This window comes from Pseudorca crassidens, chromosome 2 (assembly GCF_039906515.1).
Source record: "Pseudorca crassidens isolate mPseCra1 chromosome 2, mPseCra1.hap1, whole genome shotgun sequence".
Classification (NCBI taxonomy): Eukaryota; Metazoa; Chordata; class Mammalia; order Artiodactyla; family Delphinidae; genus Pseudorca; species Pseudorca crassidens.
The window spans coordinates 17,871,688-17,893,936 of record NC_090297.1 but is presented as its reverse complement, the minus strand read 5'-3'; the positions used below and the strand labels follow the sequence as shown (position 1 = coordinate 17,893,936).

General features: G+C 40.6%; 1 protein-coding gene across 3 annotated transcripts in view; it reads left to right on the top strand.

The window, feature by feature from the left end:
* The first annotated feature begins 235 nt into the window (after nt 1-235).
* Nucleotides 236-22,249, top strand: part of LUZP1 (leucine zipper protein 1) — an 80,924-nt gene continuing 58,910 nt past the window's right edge. For 2 of the 3 annotated variants that reach the window (XM_067723472.1, XM_067723461.1), the window contains exon 1: nt 256-348. The gene's annotated coding sequence lies outside the window, so the exon portion shown is untranslated. Of the gene's footprint in view, nt 349-22,249 lie in introns of all 3 variants that reach the window. The other variant, XM_067723480.1, reaches the window with a different exon arrangement.

Here is a 22,249-nt window from a genome sequence, read left to right as displayed (position 1 = left end):
ATGGATTATCTCATTTAATCCCACAATCCCCTGAGGGTGCCCCTTTTGAAAGCAGGACGTCTTGTCTTCCATTTCGATTTTCCACCGCGCGTAGCACAGGACCTGGGCACCTAGCTAGACAGGCGATAGAAACTTGGAAAAGTCCAAGTCCCGGGAAGGGGGAGAAGACAAAGGGGGAGGGACCGTCTATCAGCTCCGCCCCCACAAAGACCCCGCCTTCCAGGACGCTGACGTCACCTTCTGGCTCCGCCCCTCATTGTCAGTCTTGGGAGCCGGAGGAGGCGCCGGCCGCCGGGAGCCGAGCGCCGGAGCCCTTGGCGGGCGGGAGCGCGGGCCGTAGCCACCGAGGTGAGGAGTCTGTGGGAAGGTGGCGGGAGCGCGGCGCGGGAGGCCGGGCGGGCGGGCGGAGAGAGGAGGGCGCCCGGAGGAGGAGGCCTGCCCCGCCAAGGGGTCGGGGCACCCAGTGGTGACCGGGCAGAACCGGCGGGCGCACCCCGGCGAGGGCTGGGGGGTTGTGGAGTTGAGGTGGGGGTAGAGTTTGAGCGGAATTTCGGAGAAGGAGCTCGGAAAGGGAGATCTGTGGAGAGAGACCTTGAGAATTCTTTTGGAGTTGGAGATTTTTCCTTTGAAGGGGGAGGGAAGGTTTTGAGAGACTTCTTGGTGGGAGCGAGAACCTGAGGAGAAATGTTAGGGGCCAAGAGCTGAGCAGAGGAGAGTTTTAGGGTCGAGTTTGGGAGTTGGGGGGTGGGGAGGCGCGCGGGGCCCGGTGGGGGCGGGGAGCGGTGCGGCCGGGCGGGGGGCCGGGACGCCGGGGAGGGGGCTGCGCGGGGCCCGTGGGCACCCGGGGAGGAAGGAAGTGATCTTACAGGAAGAGCCCGGGAGCTCCCGAGGAGGAGGAGGAGGAGAGGTGGAGAAGGAGGAGGAGGAGGGAGGTTTGGGAGCGCTCAGGCTGGCGTGCGGGCCGGGCTGCGGGGCCCGGTGGCGGGGACGCGGGATGGGCGAGGAGGGGGTCCCGCCGCGGCCGCCGCAGCTGTCCGCCCGCAGCGCCAGCCCGTGTCCCGGCCGATGCTGGTCTCGCAGCCAGACCGCTGGGCCGGGAAGGAATTCGAGGCATTCGCTTTGTTTAAGTTGCCAGTAGACAGTCCTTAGGACTAATTAATGGTGGAATCTGCTGGGGGACGCGGGCGAGCCGGGCCGGGGCCGCCCCCGCCCGCAGCCGCGGTGAACTTTCCGCAGCGCGAGCGGCCCGCCTCCCTGCGCGCCCCCACCCTTGCCCGGGCGGGGAAAGAGCCATGGCTTCCCGGAGCGCTGGAATGAAGTGCGGTTTCTGGGGCCGGTGGCCTCGGGCTGCGAGGGCTGCTGAAGGGAACCCGGCGTCCCGGAGCGGCCGGGCTGGGGGTTCGGAGCCCGCTGTAAAGCTCCCTGGGGTGCCTGCGGTTTCTGTTAATAACCTTGGAGGAGGCTCTGCGAGCCGAGAAAGACCATCTTGCTTTGGAGCATCTGTTTCTTCGTCGCGTCAGTCCCTTTCCTAACACTGCAGAGCTTGTTGTGGCTTGTTTCGGAAATGCCGAGACCAGTGCTCACACTTGAGGGTGGGAGAGGGGAAGAGAATAGGCAGCCCCCACTTCAAAAAAAAAAAAAAAATCCCTGCAGTGTGATCTCCGTAAAGCCCGAGAGACTGCAGATTCTCCGTCGCACCTTCACTGACTTGGATGACCTTGGGAAAGGAATTGTGCTTCTAGTGTTTAATCTGTCCATTAAGGAGAAAATACTCTCTGGACCTGCCTGCCTTTTTGGGGGTATTTTGAGAGGTGGGGTTTGTTCAGGGCGTTTTACGGACTGCTGCAGTTCTGGCCTAAGGAGTTGGACTGGTGTCAGAGCCTGGGGAATTCAGATCACCTATTAAGATTTTACTACCTAAGGTTAGGGAGGGAGGTGTTTGGATTTTAGGGGGATGTTTCCCTTCGGAGAATCTGTACGGTGTGTTCCAGACGGCTTTCTGTTACTTTGCGTGCAGCTTTGGCGGCGTTCATGTGGTTAAATTGAATAACCCCCATAGAAAAAAATTCTTTTCTTGTTAGAAATAATTGTTTTGCTCAGAATTCCCCTTGGGGCAGATGAAGGTTTTGCTCAATTTACTCAGAAGAATTTTCCAGGTTTCTAAAATTAAATCACTTCTAAACATAGTAACTGAAGTTTGAAAAACTGGAAACGGTGGGATGGGAAGGGAGTTGATCTAGAGTGATGAACAAGGAGCAAATACAGGTTCATTGTTGTCCTGTGATTACTAATAGGGATTGTGAATTAGCCTTGATTAATAGATATTTTCTTACTCTTAAATAATTTAAGACCAAGAAAGGGAACTAATATTGTTGAGTTGCCTACTCTGTGCCCAGTAATTGTGCTACATGGTATAGATCTCATATAGTCTTCACAACAATGCTGTGAGGTGGTAGTTGGCATCCCTGTTTCACAGATGAGCAAACTGAGGGTGACTTTCCTAAGTGTATGCATACAACTAGTAAGAAGTGGAGCTGGAATTCAAACCGAAGTCTGTTTCTAAGATCCACTCTGCATATTGGGTTGGGAGCCAGGAGGCCTAGTTTCCAGGCCTTTGACTCAGCCACTGGGTCACTATGGTTGCTAAAAATGAGTCAATTAAGTCTGTTCCCCAATAATACTACCTTTTCTTCCAGCAATGTTATCAGTAAGCTTTTGAGATATTCTAATTTTTTTGATAGAAAGACAAACATATAAGGCTGTGGTAGAGGTATGTTCTGTATGCTTAGGTGCTTAATTTTTTTCTTATGATGGAAGCATTTGTATTACAATAAAGAGCATAGAATTCATTTATGTAATGGAAGATGACGGATAGCTAATTGTCCTTCTGCTGTAGAGGGCATCATTAAGGAGACATTCATAATCAGAAATGGAACCATTTTTCATGGAACATGGCTTTTTGGGACAGTGTTAGTTTATGAGTAGAGCACACACATTTCATACAGGTAGGACCCAAGTAGTCAAGCTGAAAGATTTGGTATAAACTTTGATGCACATGATAGATGCTCAGTAAATATTGCTGGATGAATGAATGCATGCATTCTCTTTAAAAAAATCAGCTTTATTGAGGTATAATTTACATACGATAAGATTCACCAACCTGAAGTGTACAGTTTAATGAGGTTTGACAAATGAATACAGTTATGTGATCACCACAACTGCCCTCATTTGTTTAAACTGTGTGTTATCTCTTAGGTGTTGGTTAGCAGAGTGATCGTTGGGAATGCTGTGAAGTTTCTATGTTCAGAATCAATACTGGTGAGATCAGAGTGAATACTAGAGAGTCAGTGTGCCAACTTTGTAGGAAACAGGGAAACCTTAGGTATCTAATGGTGAGGTGCATGAGAAGAGTAAGAGAGGTAGAGATGAGGACACTTGTCAGATCAGCAGAAAGATAAATTCGTGAGGAACCGGGTTTTCATTACTTTTTAGGATAGGGGATACACTGTGGGGAAAATAAAAAATTACCCAAAGATTTATTAACAACTTGAATTTCTACTTTTGTTTCTTTTTTGAAATAGTAGCTCTTGTAATATAAAACTTAACATCTTTGGGGCTTCCCTGGTGGCGCAGTGGTTGAGAGTCCGCCTGCCGATGCAGGGGACGTGGGTTCGTGCCCCGGTCCGGGAGGATCCCACATGCCGCGGAGCGGCTGGGCCCGTGAGCCATGGCCGCTGAGCATGCGCGTCTGGAGCCTGTGCTCCGCAACGGGAGAGGCCACAACAGTGAGAGGCCCGCGTACCGCAAAAAAACAAAAAAAAAACTTAACATCTTTGGCTATACTTAAGAAGTGCTTTACACAATATGGTTGTTCAAATAATTCTTAAGGGTGGGGATGCTATAAAATGATTAAAGGCTTTGCCCTTCCACCTGTGACAGAATATCCTTAGTGTTAATCTCTAACTTGTTTTAGCTAATATTCCACAAAGGGAATACATTAGGTAGGAATTGTGTCTTGCTGGGAAAACTTAGATTATTTTTTCCTTCTCATAATTTCTGAAGTCACTGAACCTGTCCCATTCTGCTTCAGCTCAAGTCCCTGTCTTAGAAAATGCTTGAAACTACTGTATCTGACCTGCTAGAAGAAGCCCTAGTTTTATCTTTGACTCCTTGTTTTTCTTTTTTTTTTTTTCTTTTTTTTTCGCCGTGCCACGTGGCATGCAGGATCTTAGTTCCCCCATCAGGGACCAAAACCTGTGCCCCCTGCAGTAGAAGCTCAGAGTCTTAACCACTGGACTGCCAGGGAAGTCCCTATCTCGTTTTTCTTTATTCATTCTATTTTTATTGTTGACTCTTAGATAATCCTCTTCTCCCACTTATGAATCTTGAGAATGGAAACCCATCAACCATTGGCCCTCCATATTACCATTAGGAAATGATAATTAAATTAAAATACCAGTCTACCAATTCAACATTTTGGGTGGTGATAGAGAGAAAATAACAACTATGAGGTAGTCATTATCCTCTTTATACATGAGGGAGCTGGGCTCAGAGCAGTTACTGTTGGAGCTATGAGGGGCAGACCATTGGTTTCAGCTCAGATGTGATTGATGCTCAAGTTTAGGATCTTTGTGTTTCATTACACTGCTGTATTGGAGTTGGGGTGGCAAGGGAAGAGCTTGAAAATACCATATTAAAATATAAGCTAAAAGATAACGAGCATGGCTCACCATTTTAGGCATTGCTGTTTTCATCTATTCCTTTTTTAATTTCTAGAGATACCGTCTCACATTCAAAGGAATTTATAGCTCATCCTTTATTGTATAACTCCCTTTCTAGACCCAGCATTTATTCTTTATAAACATGGTACTTTATATTCACTGGCTGCTTGACTTATTTTATGAAAAATATCCTCCTGTTTTATATGGATCTGAAAGCTTCCACCAGGTTAATATGTCAATCAAGTCCTTCCATATTTGCATGTGCTCCTCTGTTCCCATTTTATCTGGACAGACTAATATTTTTAAAACATATGTTACTAAAAACTTGCAAAAAATTTAAAAAATTATTACAACTTTTAATTGAAGTATATAATATTTATATGTAGAAAAGTACACATAAGTGTACAACTTGATGATTTTTTTCACAAACTGAATATACGCATGTAACCAGCACCCAGATCAAGAAACAGCATTGCCAGGACCTAGAAGCCCCTGTTGAGTTCCCTTCGGGTTCTCTCTGCCTTTCCAGTCACCCAGGGTAATCACCATCCTGACTTCTAACAGCATAGATCAGTTTTTGTACTTTTGTAAAAATGTTTGTAAAACATTTTTACAAAAGTACAAAACATTGTAAAAACAATGTTTTTACAAACAATTTTTGTACTTTGTACTTTTGTAAAAATGGAATCATACAGTATATACTCTTGGATCTGGCTCCTTTTATTCAACAGTATGTGAGTACGCAGAAACTTTTAATGGTTTTCTTTGGGGCTTGGAATAAAATTAAACTCTATCTTGGCCTATAATGCCTTGTATAACCTGGCCCGTATGTACCAATGTCATCTTATGTTAGTTTCACATAAGATTATGTGCTTCATTCACCCTACCTGCTTATTTATTTTTAAACACAAGTCCTTTCCTACCTCAGGGCCTTTGTACATGTGGCGCTCTCTTTCTTGAATACTCTCTCCCCTGCTCTTTGGCTTCCTCCTTAAAGCTTCAGCTTATGATTCAGAGATACTTTCCCTCATCACTTTTTTTTTTTTTAAAATAAATTTATTTATTTATTTTTGGCCGCATTGGGTCTTCGTTGCTGAGCGTAGGCTTTCTCTAGTTGCTACTCTTTGTTGTGGTGCGTGGGCTTCTCATTGCTGTGGCTTCTCTTGTTGTGGAGCACGGGCTCTAGGCGCGCAGGCTTCAGTAGTTGTGGCACGTGGGCTCAGTAGTTGTGGTGCATGGGCTTAGTTGCTCTAGCGGCATGTGGGATCTTCCCAGACCAGGGATCGAACCCATGTCCCCTGCATTGGCAGGCGGATTCTTAACCACTGCGCCACCAGGGAAGTCCCTTTCCCTCATCATTTTATCTAGCTAATCCTTTCCTCTTATTCCCTATTACTGGCATCTGTTAACTCCCTTTATAACCCCTATTACAATTATAATGATATATCTGCTTGCCTGATTATTATCTGTCTTCCCAACTAGACTTCATGGGAACAGGGAACTCATCTGCTTTGTTCACCAGTGTATACCTAGTACCTAACACAGTGAGTGACATGTAGTAGGTATTTAATAAATGTTTAACGACCACATTCCCAATTCAGCACCTTTATTTCCATTATCTTCTGTCCTTTTCTTCTCTTATGCTGTTTAATTATTTCATTTTTTCCATCCTTCAAGACTCAGCTCAATTCCCCATCTTTGAAGTCTGTCCTGACTTTGCAATAGTAAGTCTCTCTTCTCTAAAATTTTGTGACATTTATTGCCGATACGCCTCATGTTCTTGGTTAAGTCACACTAGCATGTATCTTATGTCCTTAGTTGGGTCAGAAGCTTCTCACTTTCTTAAAAATTTTGCGGCTTGTTACGCTAGTGCCCCTCATGTTCTTGATTAACTTTATTAACTTGTATCTTAATTACCTAATTTTATCAGAAGCTTTTGGATTAGAAGCTAAGTTTGTCTTGGCTGGTACTCCCCTCAGTTACTTTCACTGAACTTTGCACATAGTAGGCTCTCGGTACAGTTTTAGATGATTGATCATAATGATGCTTATGTAAGTAATAATTTAATTTCTCAGGCTTATTAACATTTTAATTAGAATTCTGCTTAGTGTTTTCTCTAATCAAAAGGCTGAGAGTGCCCCAACTGCTTCAGGTGCTTAGGGTGTGAAAGTACAGGAGTCTAGACCTGCTGCAGATACTTCTGGAATCTGTCACTGGAAAAGAACTATGCACAGTTTCTTCTTGGAATGACGCTTAATCAAATGTTTGTCTAATGCTCTCAGATTGGAGCTATTAACTGAAATGAGATACTAGGTACTACCTCATTTGAATTACTCTGTTGAGTAACATTTTATTTTGATATCAACAATGAAAAATTTAAGCCAGTTAAATCTGCTTCAAGCTACCTTCTCTGACTTGCCAATAAGCTCTCTCAGTAGTTATTTTTTTCTCTTTTATTAATGGTAGAAGAATGTATGTACTAATTTCGTATGTACTTACTTTGAGCCAGTTTAAGTGCAAATTTGAATTAGTAGTAACTGGGTGGTTTAACTTAATATACATGTAACACAATTGAGTGATAAATGTAAACCCATTTTTTAAGAGATGCGTACTGTGTATTTTAAGTTTCTTTTTTTTGGCCATGTGGATTGTGGGATCTTAGTTCCCCGACCAGGGATCACACCCGCGTCCCCTGCATTGGAAGGCGGATTCTTTACCACTGGACCTCCAGGGAAGTTCCATGACTGCTTTTTAAAAACAAATATTAGAAGTTTACAAAATGAGTAGTTGTATATTTATTTTAGTGAGATTTCCAAACTGAAATATTTGGTATACTACTTTTGAACTTGTCTGTAGAGCGTATTTCATGTTCTTAATCCTGATAAGTGTTCATTTGGGGGGAGTTATATTTAACTTTTGGAGATAAGTCTGTGAATGAAGTGAGTAATCAACATTGTTTTTGGTCATAAATGAGATGTAATTCTAAAAGGTGGAGACTAGGATTTTTTTGTGTATGAGGCTTGTCTTTGAGACTCTTACAAATGGAGTTTCAAAAAGGTTTTGAGCCTTGGTGGCATTGTTGAAAGTGAGTCTTGCTTCCCAAGATGACTTGAATAACAGCACTCATTTTGAACCTCTATAAATAAAAATAATTGCTTGACTATAACTTGTTTAACTTGTATTATGATTGAATTGAAATTCTCTCTAATAAAGCATTATCTTGTATTAATATCAACATAGTTTTATTTGTAGCCTTTTAAAAATTCGTCCTTTTTTTTGGTCTAAAAAAGAAAGTTTTTAAAAAGGGGGAGAAAGGAACATTTTTAGTTTGCTGAGAGGCACATCTGTATGGGAACAGATTTGAAGTTAATTACAGTTAAAAGGTATTTTCCTTTCCCACTTACCAAGGCATTATTTGTATAGGTTTTCTGCAGAGGCTAAAGAGTTTAGATAGAAAAATGACAGTATTTTCCTGTTTCTAAGTGTAAAATCTCTGCTTTTATCCAGTTTCAAGCATTTAACTGGAAAAGTTAAATTCCAGTAGTAGTAGAAGTAATTTTTTGGCTCTTTAAATCCTGAAACAGCTTTATCATAAATGTGCTGTCTTTCTAATTACCTGGGGTAATTTATCTGGTTTAGGCCATCTGAGTGATTTATATCTAACATCAGTGAATAAACAGTTCATTTAAGTCTTATATCAGTTCTTGAAAATTCTTGTAAGGATTCTTTCTTATTGAGGACTAATAATAAAACCTAACATTTATTGACTACGTGCCAGCCACTGTACTTAAGTGCTTTTTATGTCTATTTAATCTTTCTCTTAACAACCTTTTGGGGTAGATACTGTTAATTATCCCCATTTAACAGATGAAAAATCCTTAAGATATGAGCTCAGTTTGCCCACAGTCAACACAATTGGTGATTGCCAAGCTAGGACTTGACTCTGAGCTTGTTCTTGAAAATTACATTGCTCGAACCAGAACACAAAATGATTTTATGAACTGTGTGCATTTAAGGTCATTATTCCTTGAGTAAATGAGGTCAACATTGGCTTATGTTTCTTAGGATAGAAAGAATACCATTTTTAGGTCATGATAAATTTAAAGATATAGTAAATGTCTTTAAAATGGAATACTGTTACAGAATACACAGAAGCTGGTTGAGCATAGAAGATATTACAAATGTAGTTAACGCTGTTTGTGTAACAAAGTAATGGTCCCTGGTAGGTTTATATCAGGAATACCAGTTTTAATGCATTTTGCCACAGCTGTACTGGAGTGCAATATGAGATAGTCTTAATATAATTTGATAAAATTATATACTTCCCAACATAAGCTAAATTTTTTTTTTTGGTAGGAACCTTGAGGACTGGCGATTATGTTAGACTTTTGTTTTAAGACTAGATCCCAAGACAGTTTGAAAGAGACTAGCAGGATCTTAAAGTAGCATGATGGAAAACTAGGTGGGTGGGTAGTGAGACAGTTAATGGAACAGGGAGAAATAATAAGGTAACTGAGGGATAAAATTTCAGATCATAAAGAGAGGCAAGAGGAGTGGGATTTGAGCAGAAATATTAGAAGGTAGTGGTTGTTCACTAAATAGGTACAATCCACAGGGGTGCAGAGAATCTTTAGGGAAGAGGAGTGGAGAGGAGACGAACACAGATTTTAGTTACATTTTTGGTCAGTTTCACATCAAATTTAAAAGCCAGGAATTTGGGGACTTCCCTGGTGGCCCAGTGGTTAAGAGTCCGCCTGCTAATGTAGGGGACACAGGTTTGATCCCTGGTGGGGGAAGATCCCACATGCCGTGGGGCGACTAAGCCCATGCACCACAACTACTGAGCCTGCACTCTAGAGCCTGCAAGCCACAACTAGTGAGCCCACGTGCCGCAACTACTGAAGCCCGCGTGCCCTAGAGCCTGTGTGCCGCAACTACTGAGCCTGCGTGTCTGGAGCCTGTGCTCCGCAACGGGAGAGGCTGCGATGGTGAGAGGCCCGCGCACCGCAGTGAAGAGTGGCCCCCGCTTGCCGCAACTGGAGAAAGCCCTCGCACAGAAACGAAGACCCAACACAGCAAAAATAAATAAATAAATTAATAAACACCTACCCCCAACATCTTCTAAAAAACAAAGCAGGAATTTTGTTAATTTTTTTCAGTTTACAGTACTTGTTATATATTTGATCCAGGCCTAATTAATGTGGAGAAAAGAAAAAGGCAAAAGAAGTGCAGTATATAGCCCTTGTTCTTAAAGAATTTAAAATTCTCAATGGGGAGACAGTACCTAGTTTTTAAAATAGTTCCATAACAGTCTTGGGCCATATATAAATGCCAAAATGGGGGATGTAGACTTGTGGTTCCAGAGCTTGGGTTTCATAAAACCAGTCATATTTCAAAAGAGGTTTTTGTTTTCCAAGTAAGGACATGAAAACGAAAAACAGTCTTTTCATCTAATACCACCATTTTGTAAAAGATGGAACATTTTATTTATTTTTATTTTTTTTAAATTGGGATATATTTGTTTCACAATGTTGTGTTAGTTTCTACCGTACAGCAAAGTGGAGTTCCCTGTGGTATACAGCAGGTTCTCAAGAGCTATCTATTTTATACATATTAATTAGTGTATGTATGTCAATCCTAATCTCCCAGTTCATCCCACCCCCCCCTTTCCCCCTTTGGTGTCCATACGTTTGTTCTCTACGTCTTTGTCTCTATTTCTGCCTTGCAACAGGTTCACGTGTACCATTTTTCTAGATTCCACATATATGTGTTAACATACGATGCTTGTTTTTCTCTTTCTGACTTACTTCACTCTGTATGACAGTCTCTAGGTCCATCCATGTCTCTACAAATGACCCAGTTTCATTCCTTTTTATGGCTGAGTAATATTCCATTGTTTATATGTACCACATCTTCTTTATCCATTCGCCTGTTGATGAACACCTAGGTTGCTTCCGTGACCTGGCTGTTGTAAATAGTGCTACAATGAACATTGGGGTGCATGTGTCTTTTTGAATTATGGTTTTCTCAGGGTATATGCCCAGCAGTGGGATTGCTGAGTCATATGGTAATTCTATTTTTAGTTTTTTTTTTTTGCGGTAAGCGGGCCTCTCACTGTTGTGGCCTCTCCCGTTGCGGAGCACAGGCTCCGGACGCGCAGGCTCAGCGGCCATGGCTCACGGGCCCAGCCGCTCCGTGGCGTGTGGGATCCTCCCGGACTGGTGCACGAACCCATGTCCCCTGCATCAGTAGGCAGACTCTCAACCACTGCGCCACCAGGGAAGCCCCTATTTTTAGTTTTTTAAGGAACCTCTATACTGTTCTCCATAGTGGCTCTATCAATTTACATTCCCACCAACAGTGCAAGAGGGTTAAAGATGGAACATTTTAAAACAGAGAAACGAAAGGGCATCATCTCAGATGAAAGGAGTTTTTTATACTGAATAATTCAGCCTTATGAAAAGTTTACTTAAGTTTTTTTTTTTGTGTGTGAAAATGCCATTGAATCTATGGTACAGTGGTGACTGCTCTAGGAGGTCTGTTGTTATGCTGTTAATTTATGTCAAAATGACAGATCATAGTTTACTGAGATTAGTCTGGGCTGAAGTGACCTGTGAGGGCTTCATGGAGGCAGTTAGACTAGAGTTTACAGTGATGGATGGATAGGATTTGAATAGGTAGAAAGGAAGGGGATAGTTTTCCAGGCCCGGGCAGAGCAAGAGAAAAGATACTGAGATTGGAACAAACTTGTATTATTGATTGGACCTGAGAATACTTGTCTGATCCTATAATAGAGTTAGATTATGGACTAGGAGGAGATAAGATCAGTGAGGTAATGCTCAGTCAGATTATGAACAGTCTTGAAAGTTATACAGAGGAATTTGGACTTGATCTTGCCAACATTTGGGAATCATTGAAGGATTATAAATAGGGACATGACTTGATAAACTTGGAACTTGTAGAGTGATTAATCAGGAGATATTATGTAGATTATTAGAAAGGAGGCCAGTTAAGAATTGTCATAGAGGGGGCTTCCTTGGTGGCGCAGTGGTTAAGAATCCTCCTGCCAATGCAGTGGACATGAGTTCGAGCCCTGGTCCGGGAAGATAACACATGCCGCGGAGCAGCTAAGCCCGTGCGCCACAACTACAGAGCCTGTACTCTAGAGCCTGTGAGCCACAACTACTGGGCCCGCGTGCTGCAACTACTGAAGCCTGCGCGCCTAGAGCCTGTGCTCCGCAACAAGAGAAGCCACCACAGTGAGAAGCCTGCACACCACGACGAAGCATAGCCCCCGCTCGCTGCAACTAGAGAAAGCCCACGTGTAGCAATGAAAGACCCAGTGCAGCCAAAAAAAAAAAAAAAAAAAAAGAATTGTAGAAATTCAGGTGTGAACACTATTGAGACCTGAATTTAGGGAGTAAAAAAAAGAAAAAAGAGGGATATGTTGGAGAGAAGATTTGAAGAAGGAAGAGATAGGACTTAATGATGATGTAGAGAAAGAAAGAAATGATAACTCTAAGATTATAGGATTGGTAAAACTGAGGAGCATTTGTGATATTAGTTAACTGAAGTTGGGAAAAGGAGAAAGACATAGGCTTTTGCCTTGAATTCTCTGCTAACTACTTTACATCCATGTGTTTTTACAATTCCATTTATTTGAGATATGTTGAGAGTCTCTAATGTTGCCCTGGGATTGAATTGGAAGTTAAAAGATTTCCTCTATTTTGGAAGTAGTGCTTATTTGGAAAAAAAAAAAAGTATGTTTCAAACCACTAAGTTCTTAGTTATGGAAATTATACCCCAATAAAAAACATCATCATTAGTTAGATTATCAAGTGCAACAGAATTTTTGGAACGCTTTTTTTACTTTAGGTTTTTTAAAACAGAATTTGTCCTATGTAAATTAACAGCAGTGTAGCAATAAACTGGTTCACCTTGGATGGCTTAGTTTATAATATTAGTTAAAATAGTCTTTGAATTTCTGTTACTGCAGCATGTTTTAGTAGAATATATTACCTGCCATTTCTTTAGCATCTGCTCTGTATCAGATACCTGATGTCTGTTAACTCTTTAATCTTGACAGCTACTTCATGAAATACGTACTATTATTCCTACTTTATAGATGAGGAAACTGAAGCTCATAGGGGCTTAAGAAATATCCCTGGGGGACTGGTAGAGTTAGGACTCTAGAGTACCGTGACACAAAACTTGTGTTCTTTATACTACTCTGTGTTTGGGTTAGACCTCGTAAGAATAGGAATGAAGTGTGGGTCAGTTGAGATAATTGATTAGGCAGTAATTCAAATCAGTGAAGTGCTACCCAAATTTAACTGGTGTTATCTATCCTTTTCCATCCTGTCTGGGTAGGTGGGGGTGGGGTGGAGTCAGCTTAAAAGACCAAATAGGATCTGTAGCCCTAGTTCTAGTCAATTACATTCACTTATGTTTTGGATAATGTCTCTCTTATGCTTTTGTAGAGCTCTTAACAAATCCTTATTAAAAACAAATGTTTGATTCAGAAAACAAAAAAATCCCCAATTTTGACACAGTTCAGCTAATTGCTAATCTTGGCAAATGAAATTAAAGGAAGTTTCAGGGTCCAGCTTCTGGGAAAGTGGGACTGAAGATCATTCTACTTGAAACTGTAGTTAGTACTGGAGACTCACTGTCAATGATACTTAGCAATTTTTTGGTCTGTTCCTCTCTCTTCATTCCTCTATCATCTGCAGCCATAAAATTCTTTAGCTTACTCTTCATGTTTGCCATTGATAATTACTTCAAAGTTCTATTTTTACTATCTCCTCAACATTATAAATCTAAGCCCCATCCCTTTCCGCCTCATTCCTTTACCAGCTGCTTCTACTGGGTCTGATAGAACCTGTGCACAAATGTGAGTCGAGTCCTAGGTTTTTAATCTTTTCTCCCAATATTTCCTCCATCTCTTAACCTATAACTGAAAACAACTCTTCTCTCTAATGAATACTGTTATTTGTGTTTTTGCTGGTTGAATACTCTTTGACTCCTTGGACAGCGGGAATCAATCAGTGTACGTTTTTCTGATTCTTTTTTTTTTTTTTTGCGGTACGTGGGCCTCTCACTGTTGTGGCCTCTCCCGTTGAGGAGCACAGGCTCCGGACGCGCAGGCTCAGTGGCCGTGGCTCACGGACACAGCCGCTCCGCGGCGTGTGGGATCCTCCCGGACCGGGGCACGAACCCGTGTCCCCTGCATTGGCAGGCGGACTCTCAACCACTGCGCCACCAGGGAAGCCCATGCCTTAATCTCTTAATCCCTAATCTCTCTGCAGTATTTAAGCTATTGATCATCTTCCTCCTTGAAGCTCTGTTCTTTGATTAGGAGTTAAAAATGTGTGTGTTTGGCTCCATCTAGCCTAGTAAGGCCATTTTGCCTGGAACTTGGCTTGTTGTTGGACTCTGGTGTTCATCTTGTAGCCTGTACTGACTAGCAGGGAAGGGATGGAGCAGATTGGCACTGTGCGTTTTATAGGACTCTGTACCCCTGTGGACTTCTAAGAAAATAATTGATTTGACTTGCCAGTCTTCCTTTTCTTTCTCTTTTCTCTCTCCCTGATCCTTCTGTGGCTTGTGTGTAAAATGGATTCTAGTCTTGACTCTGGTTAAATACTTAACAATACCTAAAACCAAACATGTCCTTTTTAGAGCAGACTTGTGGAAAGAGTGATATGAGTTGAGTTCTTTGGTAAACTCATGTGAGATTTGAAATGCTCCAAAAAATTTGGGAAACTTTAATGAATATCAGTAAGTGACCTTAATGAGAAAAATTTTATGTCTTCTCTCTTATTTCGGTATGATTTGCACGGAAAGTTATTTCTGAAAAAACAGATCGACTTCTATCACAACAAAAATAACTAGACTGAGAATCTCAATATAATAGAATTTCTAAGTCCTACTTATTTTCAGGAGTATTTGCTATAATAACACTGCGCTGTGACAGTTGCCTGGAGTTTATTAGGATTTTGACCTGAGTTTGCCAAGACAGTTTCAGAAAGTTACAGAGATGGCTGGGAAGGCATAGCATGAGCAAATGTGGGTTAGCCTAATACAAATGCAGTAGAGCAAATTTTTGAAATGACATGATTTTTTGAGAAGGAAGCAGTACTGAGTAATGCCACTTTTTTTGTTGTTTTGTCTTGTTGTGCTGTGTTAAATGAACGTTGAAGACTTGCATCCTGAATTTTTTTTTAATCCTTAGAAGTTTTGAGTCATTCTCTGTCCTCTGATATTTGTCACATTGTCCTGTCAGGAAATGGAATTATTCAGCCTAGAGAGATGATAAAGAGCTTTGGACTGGGTCTGGAGGTTCTAGTTGAGTCTTTGTCATTACCTAGCTATACAAATTTGAGCAAGTTACTTTACAGTTTGGACTTCAGATTTGTCAAATGAGAAGGTGGAGTAATTCATTTCTAAGAAGACACTACCATTTTAATTTGAGGGGTTTTGCAATGTGTCATTTGACATGTAAGAAATACAATGTAGCTTGTATTCTTTGTGGTAGGTATTGTCGCTGTTTTACACGAGGACACTGAGGCACAGTTAAGTAACTTGTCTGTGCTCCTATTAAAAGTGACATATTGTCTGTGACTCCAGCTCTTCTGTCCCACATAAGTGTATCTGTTACATGTTAATCTCAGAATGCGTACAAATGATGGCATATGGTGGTGGGAACAAAGTAGAATTCAAACATTTGTTGAATGTTTGACTAGGTTATTTATTGTGTTGCTTCCTTAAGCCATGTGCTGTTAATATCCTAACATAATTTTCATTACACATTACATTAGTATAGAAATATATACTCACAATTATTAACCAATATGCCTGGGTTTGAATTTCAGCTCTACCATATATTTGTGTAAACTTGGAAAGAAACTCTACCTCTTTGTGACTCAGTTTACTTATCTGAAAAATGAGGTTAATTGTATCTGCCTCATGGCGTTGTGAGAAATAAAGGAGTTCACACGAAGGATTTAGACTGACACGAAGTAAACATATAATCAGTGCTAGCTATTGTTATTATATTATGCTTTTAACTTTTCCAAGTACTTTAAATAACATTTCCTTCAAGTAACATTCCTATGAGGAAAATAAGGTCTGGAGTTAGCATATTTAGTCCCATTTTACAAAGAAGAAATCCATGAAGAAACTTGTGTAAGGATACCAGAATAAAATTAAATGGAATAAAATTTAAAAGATTATCAAACCCCAATCTGAAAGAGAAAAAAAAATGGTTTGGGATGAGTGTCATAATAGTCACCTCTCTTACAGAAGGAGGACAAACCTGAGGTGTTTGGAATGAGAAGGAAAATCATACCCCGCTACTCTTTTCTTCTGGTCCTTGATTCTCTTCCTGCTGTTAGAAGGGAGCTGGGGAGGATGTTGCTGCGTCATTCCTGTGTCCTAGTCTAGCCATCTAGCAAGCTGAGAAACAGCATTTGAAGGGTATTGGATTTGCTGCGAACTGAGAAAAGAGCTTACCTTTTCTATGTTGGAAAACAAGGTAAAATGAATGGGAGACGGGAGTTACCAGCGTGAGCTGTTGCTGTCGTGTGAGTAGTTTTCACGGATTTAACTCTTGAACTGCTTCAACTTAATACCACATCCCACTCTTTTGTCCTGTGTCAGTTTCCTGCACTTGTTTAGATCTAAGTGCTTCTCTCTCTCTCTCTCTCTCTCTCTCTCTCTCTCTCTGTGTGTGTGTGTTTTCTTTCCTTGCACAGCTTGTTATCTCTTAGCTGTCAGCACCTGATTTTGCTGCAGTATGTACTGCATGATCTCTGCATTGCTGTAACCAGATCGTGGTCAGACTTGTCCTTTCCATCTTTTTGATGAAAAGATTTCTTTGCATCTCTCTCCCTCAGGGGTCTGCTGTAGTGTGCTGTAGCTTTGGAGGCTCTTCCCTACCCCTTGGAAAAATCTGAAGACAAAAGAATTTTTGAGAAGTCATCTTGTTTGGGGGTGTCTCTTGGCTAGGATTTCGCCTGTTAGCCTTCCCTTAGGTCTAATACATAGAAACGGTGTCTTCAGCAGATGTATATTGTGCCTGTTCATGTAAGAGACCACTATTCCTAGTCACAGGAAATGCAGAGTATAAACATTGAAGGATATTGAATTAGACTGAATAATGATTAGGGATAGATGAAGCAATATGTCTAGTAGTAGAAAACTTTAGGATCAGGCAGGCCTGGGCTTAATTCCCAGTTCTGTCTTTTATTGCCAGTGTGATCCTGGGCAAATTGCTTAAATTCCCCGAGTCTCAGTTTTCCCATCTACAGAATAGACGTACTAATAATACCTGGTTCTTAGGGTTGTTTTAAGGATTAATTGAGAGAATGAATTTATGACACTGAACAGAATGCATAGGTATAGTCCTGTGAGCTGTTACTAACCTTTCTGAAGTTGAGTTCCTTGTTAAAATTGGTATTAGTACTTAGCTCAGGTATGTTGTAAAGATTAAATGAGGATAGAAAGATATCTGGCACATAAATTTTACATGTGCAAGAAACATCTGAGGCAACTGAAATACTACAGGCAGTATTTCTTTGGAAGAAACAAATTAAAATGCTGCCCAGGTCATACCAACACCAGCACCTAGACAGTGCTACTTTAGCGGTCTATCTAGGTTACTCTTGCTGTCCTGAGCTAAATATGTGCATTTCTAATTGTATTTTGCCTTTGATTCATTGTTTTCTCAGTTTATCTCAGAGTCCAGTCCCTTCAGTTTTATACATACTCATATTCTACTCATTCTCAAAGATAAGCTTAAGTTTCACCATGAAGCTCTTTTAGATCACTCCAGAGAAATTATTTGTCCCACTTCTAAATGCCATTATGACACAGCTTGGACCGATATGTATAGCATTTTTGCTCCCATTATCTGCCTGGAGATAATCTAGTTTAGACATCTTCTATGAAACCTTTCCTGACTCCATAATAAATCATCTTCTGTACTTTGTACACCTTTTGTTATGGATGTATCACATTGTGTTATAATTGTTTACCTTTGTATACTTATAATCTTATGAATATCATAAGAACAGAGTATCTCTGAATTTCCACTTTGTAGCATATGCCTTGCTCAATAAATATTGAGACTGATGCATTAACCTTGTGTTGGTATTTTTCTTTTTCCAACCTGAGAGGGAAGGAGTGGGAAGTTCACTTTGGTGTCTCTCTGTGTGTTTTAAAACAACACAAACAAAAATATGTATTATGTAATTCACATACTATAAGATTCACAATTTGAAGTTGTGCAATTCACTTTTTTAAAAAGTATATTTACAGGGTTTGTGCAGTCATCATCACTATCTAATTTCAGAACATTTTCATCACCCCACAAAGAAACCCCATGCCCATTAGCAGTCACTGTCCATTCTCCCCTACCTCCAGTCTCTGGCAACCATAATCTGCTTTATATCTCTATGGATTTATCTCTTCTGGACATTTCATACAAATGAAATCACACCATATGTAGACTTTTTTGTCTGGCTTCTCACTTACCACAGTGTTTTCAAGATTCATCCGTATTATGGCATGTATCAGTGCTTCATTCATTTTTAGAGCTCAATAGTATCCCATTGTATGAATATACCATATTTTGTTTATCTGTTCATCAGTTAATAGACATTTGGGTTGTTTTAATTTTTGGCTATTATGAATAAAGATTGCTGTACAAGTTTTTGTTTGGATATAAGTTTTCTCTTCATTATATACCTAGAATAGAATTGCTGGATCATATGATAAATGTGGTTAACTTTTTGCAGAGCTACCAAATTTTTGTTCACAGCACCTGCACCATTTTGCATTCCCACAAACAAGGGGAATGCAAAATGTACAAGGGCTCCAGTTTCTCCACATTCTCGCAATACTTGTTATTGTGCTTCTTTTTGATTATAGCTATAATGATGGGTGTGAAGTGGTATCTCATGGTTTTGATTTGCATTTCCCTAATGACTAATGATGTTGGAGCATCGTTTCATGTGCTTATTGGCCATTTTGTATATCTTCTTTGGAGCAATGCTTGTGCAAATCCTTTGCAATTTTTTTCCCCCCTCCGCGGTACACAGGCCTCTCACCTTTGTGACCTCTCCTGTTGCGGAGCACAGGCTCCGGATGCGCAGGCTTAGCGGCCGTGGCTCACGGGCCCAGCAGCTCCGCGGCATGTGAGATCCTCCCGGACCAGGGCACGAACCCGCGTCCCCTGCATCGGCAGGCGGACTCTCAACCACTGCGCCACCAGGGAAGCCCCTTTGCCAATTTTTTAATAGGTTGTCTTTTTTTTCTTTTTTCTTTTTTTTTTGGCCACCCTGCACGGCTTGTGGGATTTTAGTTCCCCAACCAGGGACTGAACCCAGGCCCTTGGCAGTGAGAGCGCCGAGTCCTAACCACTGGACTGCCAGGGAATTCCAATAGGTTGTCTTTCAATTGTTGAATTATAAGAGTTCTTTCTATATTTTGGATACTAGTCTCTTATCAGACATATGATTTGCAAATTTTTTTGTGAGTTTTTGGACCTATTTGCCTAGAATTCGTTGCCCACCTCAATACATATATATGATATAGTAGAACTAGAGGTCCTGAAAGAGCATATATTGATTGAAGTGATTGCTGTACTACAGGTAGCACTGCAGTTAGGCAGTTCTAGAAGTCTTGGGTTACAGGAAAGGTAGCGAACATTTGACTGGGAACTGGGGAATTTTGGGTTTTCATCCTAGCATTGCCACACCCAGGTAGTATGAGCTTGAGCATATCATGTAATTTTTCAGGGTCTCAGTTTTCTCTTCTGTAAAGTGATTTGGACTAGATAGTCTTTAAGGTCACCACTAAAGTTGTTTGAGTTGGTAAGTTCCTTGTGGGCAACATGTATCCTTTTTTTAAAAAAATTTTTATTTTATATTGGAGAATAGTTGATTAGCAGTGTTATGTAGTTTCAGGTGTACAGCAAAGTGATTCAGTTATACATATACATGTATCTATTGTTTTTCAAATTCTTTCCCTATTTAGGTTGTTACATAATACTGAGTAGAGTTCCCTGTGCTGTACAGTAGGTCCTTGTTGGTTATCTATTTTTATATTTATTGAAATATAGTTGATTTACAGTGCTGTGCCAATCTCTGCTGTACAGCAAAGTGACTCAGTTATACACAGATAGACATTCTTTTTTTACATTCATTTCCATTATGGTTTATCACAAGATATTGAGTGTAGTGCCCTGTGCTGTACATTAGGACCTTGTTGGGGGCACATGCATTATAAGTCAGATTATACTCCATCTCACTTGTTCCTAAAAAGATCTACATTTTTTTACTCCCTTCTCCCATGGTTTGTTTTTTTATTTTATTTTATTTTTTAATTTGTTTTTTGGCTTCACCACACGGCATGTGGGATCTTAGTTCCCCAACCAAGGATCGAACTCGCGCCCTCTGTGTTGGAAGTGCGGGTCTTAACCACTGGACCGCCAGGGAAGTCCCCATGTTTTGTGTTTTTACTGTCATATTTTATATCTTCATGTTTATCCCTTCACTGTTTATTGTGGTAATAGTTGCTTCCTGCCAGTTTCCAGTTTGTTTTCAGTGAGACTTGCTCCACATGTGGGTGTACTTTTGATGTTTTCATTGGGGGAGGTGAGCCTCCTACTCCATCAAGTTGATCTCCCCTCTATCTTATTTGTTAACACAGAACCCTTCTGCATGCTCTTACCTTTGGGGGAAAACTTTGTGGGTTTTTTTTTCTCTTTGATCAAGGACCCTCTTCTTTTTTTTTTTTTCATAATGACAGAAAGGTTTTTTTTTTTTCTTTTATTTTTAAACTCAGATTGGGACTTGAACCCACAGGCTGACATTCAAACCCACTGTCTTTTTTTTGTTGTTTCTTTAACATTTATTTATTTATTTATTTTTTGGCTGTATTGGGTCTTCGTTTCTGTGCGAGGGCTTTCTCTAGTTGCGGCAAGCGGGGGCCACTCTTCATTGCGGTGCGCGGGCCTCTCACTATCGTGGCCTCTCTTGTTGCGGAGCACAGGCTCCAGATGCGCAGGCTCAGTAGCTGTGGCTCACGGGCCTAGTTGCTCTGCGGCATGTGGGATCTTCCCAGACCAGGGCTCGAACCCGTGTCCCCTGCATTGGCAGGCAGATTCTCAACCACTGCGCCACCAGGGAAGCCCTTTTTTTTTTTTTTTAAACTAGTCATAATTAATTCTGACCACCTCCAGTCATATTAATAAACCTGGGTTTTGTTAAAGAATTTATAGCTTAAAAGAGACCTTCAGAGATCTTTTAATCCAGTGTTCTCTATAACAGATGAATTAGAGGTTCAAAAAAGTTAGGTTCATGGATTTAATGTCCCATTTGCTGGGTATTTACTATGATCCTGGCTCAGGCTGTGTAACTAGTTAGTGGCAGAATTGAGAAGAGAATTGAGGTGTAGTATCAGGAATTTGCTAGTGTTTCAACTAAGGGCAACAATAATTTGTCTCCGAATTCTGATTCCTAACTAATTTGTAGCCTCAAGTAGAACTAGCATATTTGTTACATACTTTAGGTGTAAATGGATGCATAGTTTTAATTTTTAATCATCTTTCCTTCCTCTAAGGGCCTGTTTTCAGCCTTAGAGAGTTACTTATGGCTCTAAGGTCTTGAAGTGGCTACCTGTGATTTATTATAACAATTCCAATCCAAGACCACTAGTTACAATTTCCCAAGCTATGTTCTTTCTGGTTACTTTGACTCCTGATGAAAATGATTTTATATTGGCACTGTGCCTCTTCCTCACCACCTGTTCCTGTTAATGTGATTTTTCCAAATCTTCAATGGAATATGCAACTACATTAGAATCACAAATAAAACTTTCTTGAAAATCTCAAAAGCCTCTACCTAACCCCCCTCTCCAATAAATGGGTATGAGGATAGGCTGATGAAATTATTTGAATAGAAGTGTAGCATATTCCCAAGGAGCCCACAGTTCTTTTGAAATATGCAATTTCAAAAACCAAAAAATAATTAAGAATGAAAAACATAATCCACTTCATGGCAAAACCTGACCTGAACTAAAGTGAAGCTATTTATAATTTTATTTATCCTACTTAGTATGATTATTTAACTGTAAAAATATTAGTGTGTCTACCTACTGGGTGCTGCCCTGGTCCCTATTGTATTATCTTTCCAAAATCTAAAAAATTCTGAATTCCAAAATATATTTAGCCCAAAACATGGATCTGTATTTGTTTTGTCAGTGATAGTTCCTTGTTACATGGATTCTTTTGAAATAAACCCAGGGAGTTGAAATTTTATATTGAGCCTTCATTGGTTAATAAAGCCTGACAGCTAATTCCACTACCGTTCTTTGTTTTTCAAAGGAACGCTGCAGTGCCATGTATTCATTAATATTGGGGTAGGTATTTTCTTTTGCTCTTCAAAACAGTTGAGAATTTTTATGTTTTGTTTTTTTCTTCTTCAGTTTTTATTTTTTTGAAATTCTAAACCTACTGAAGAGTT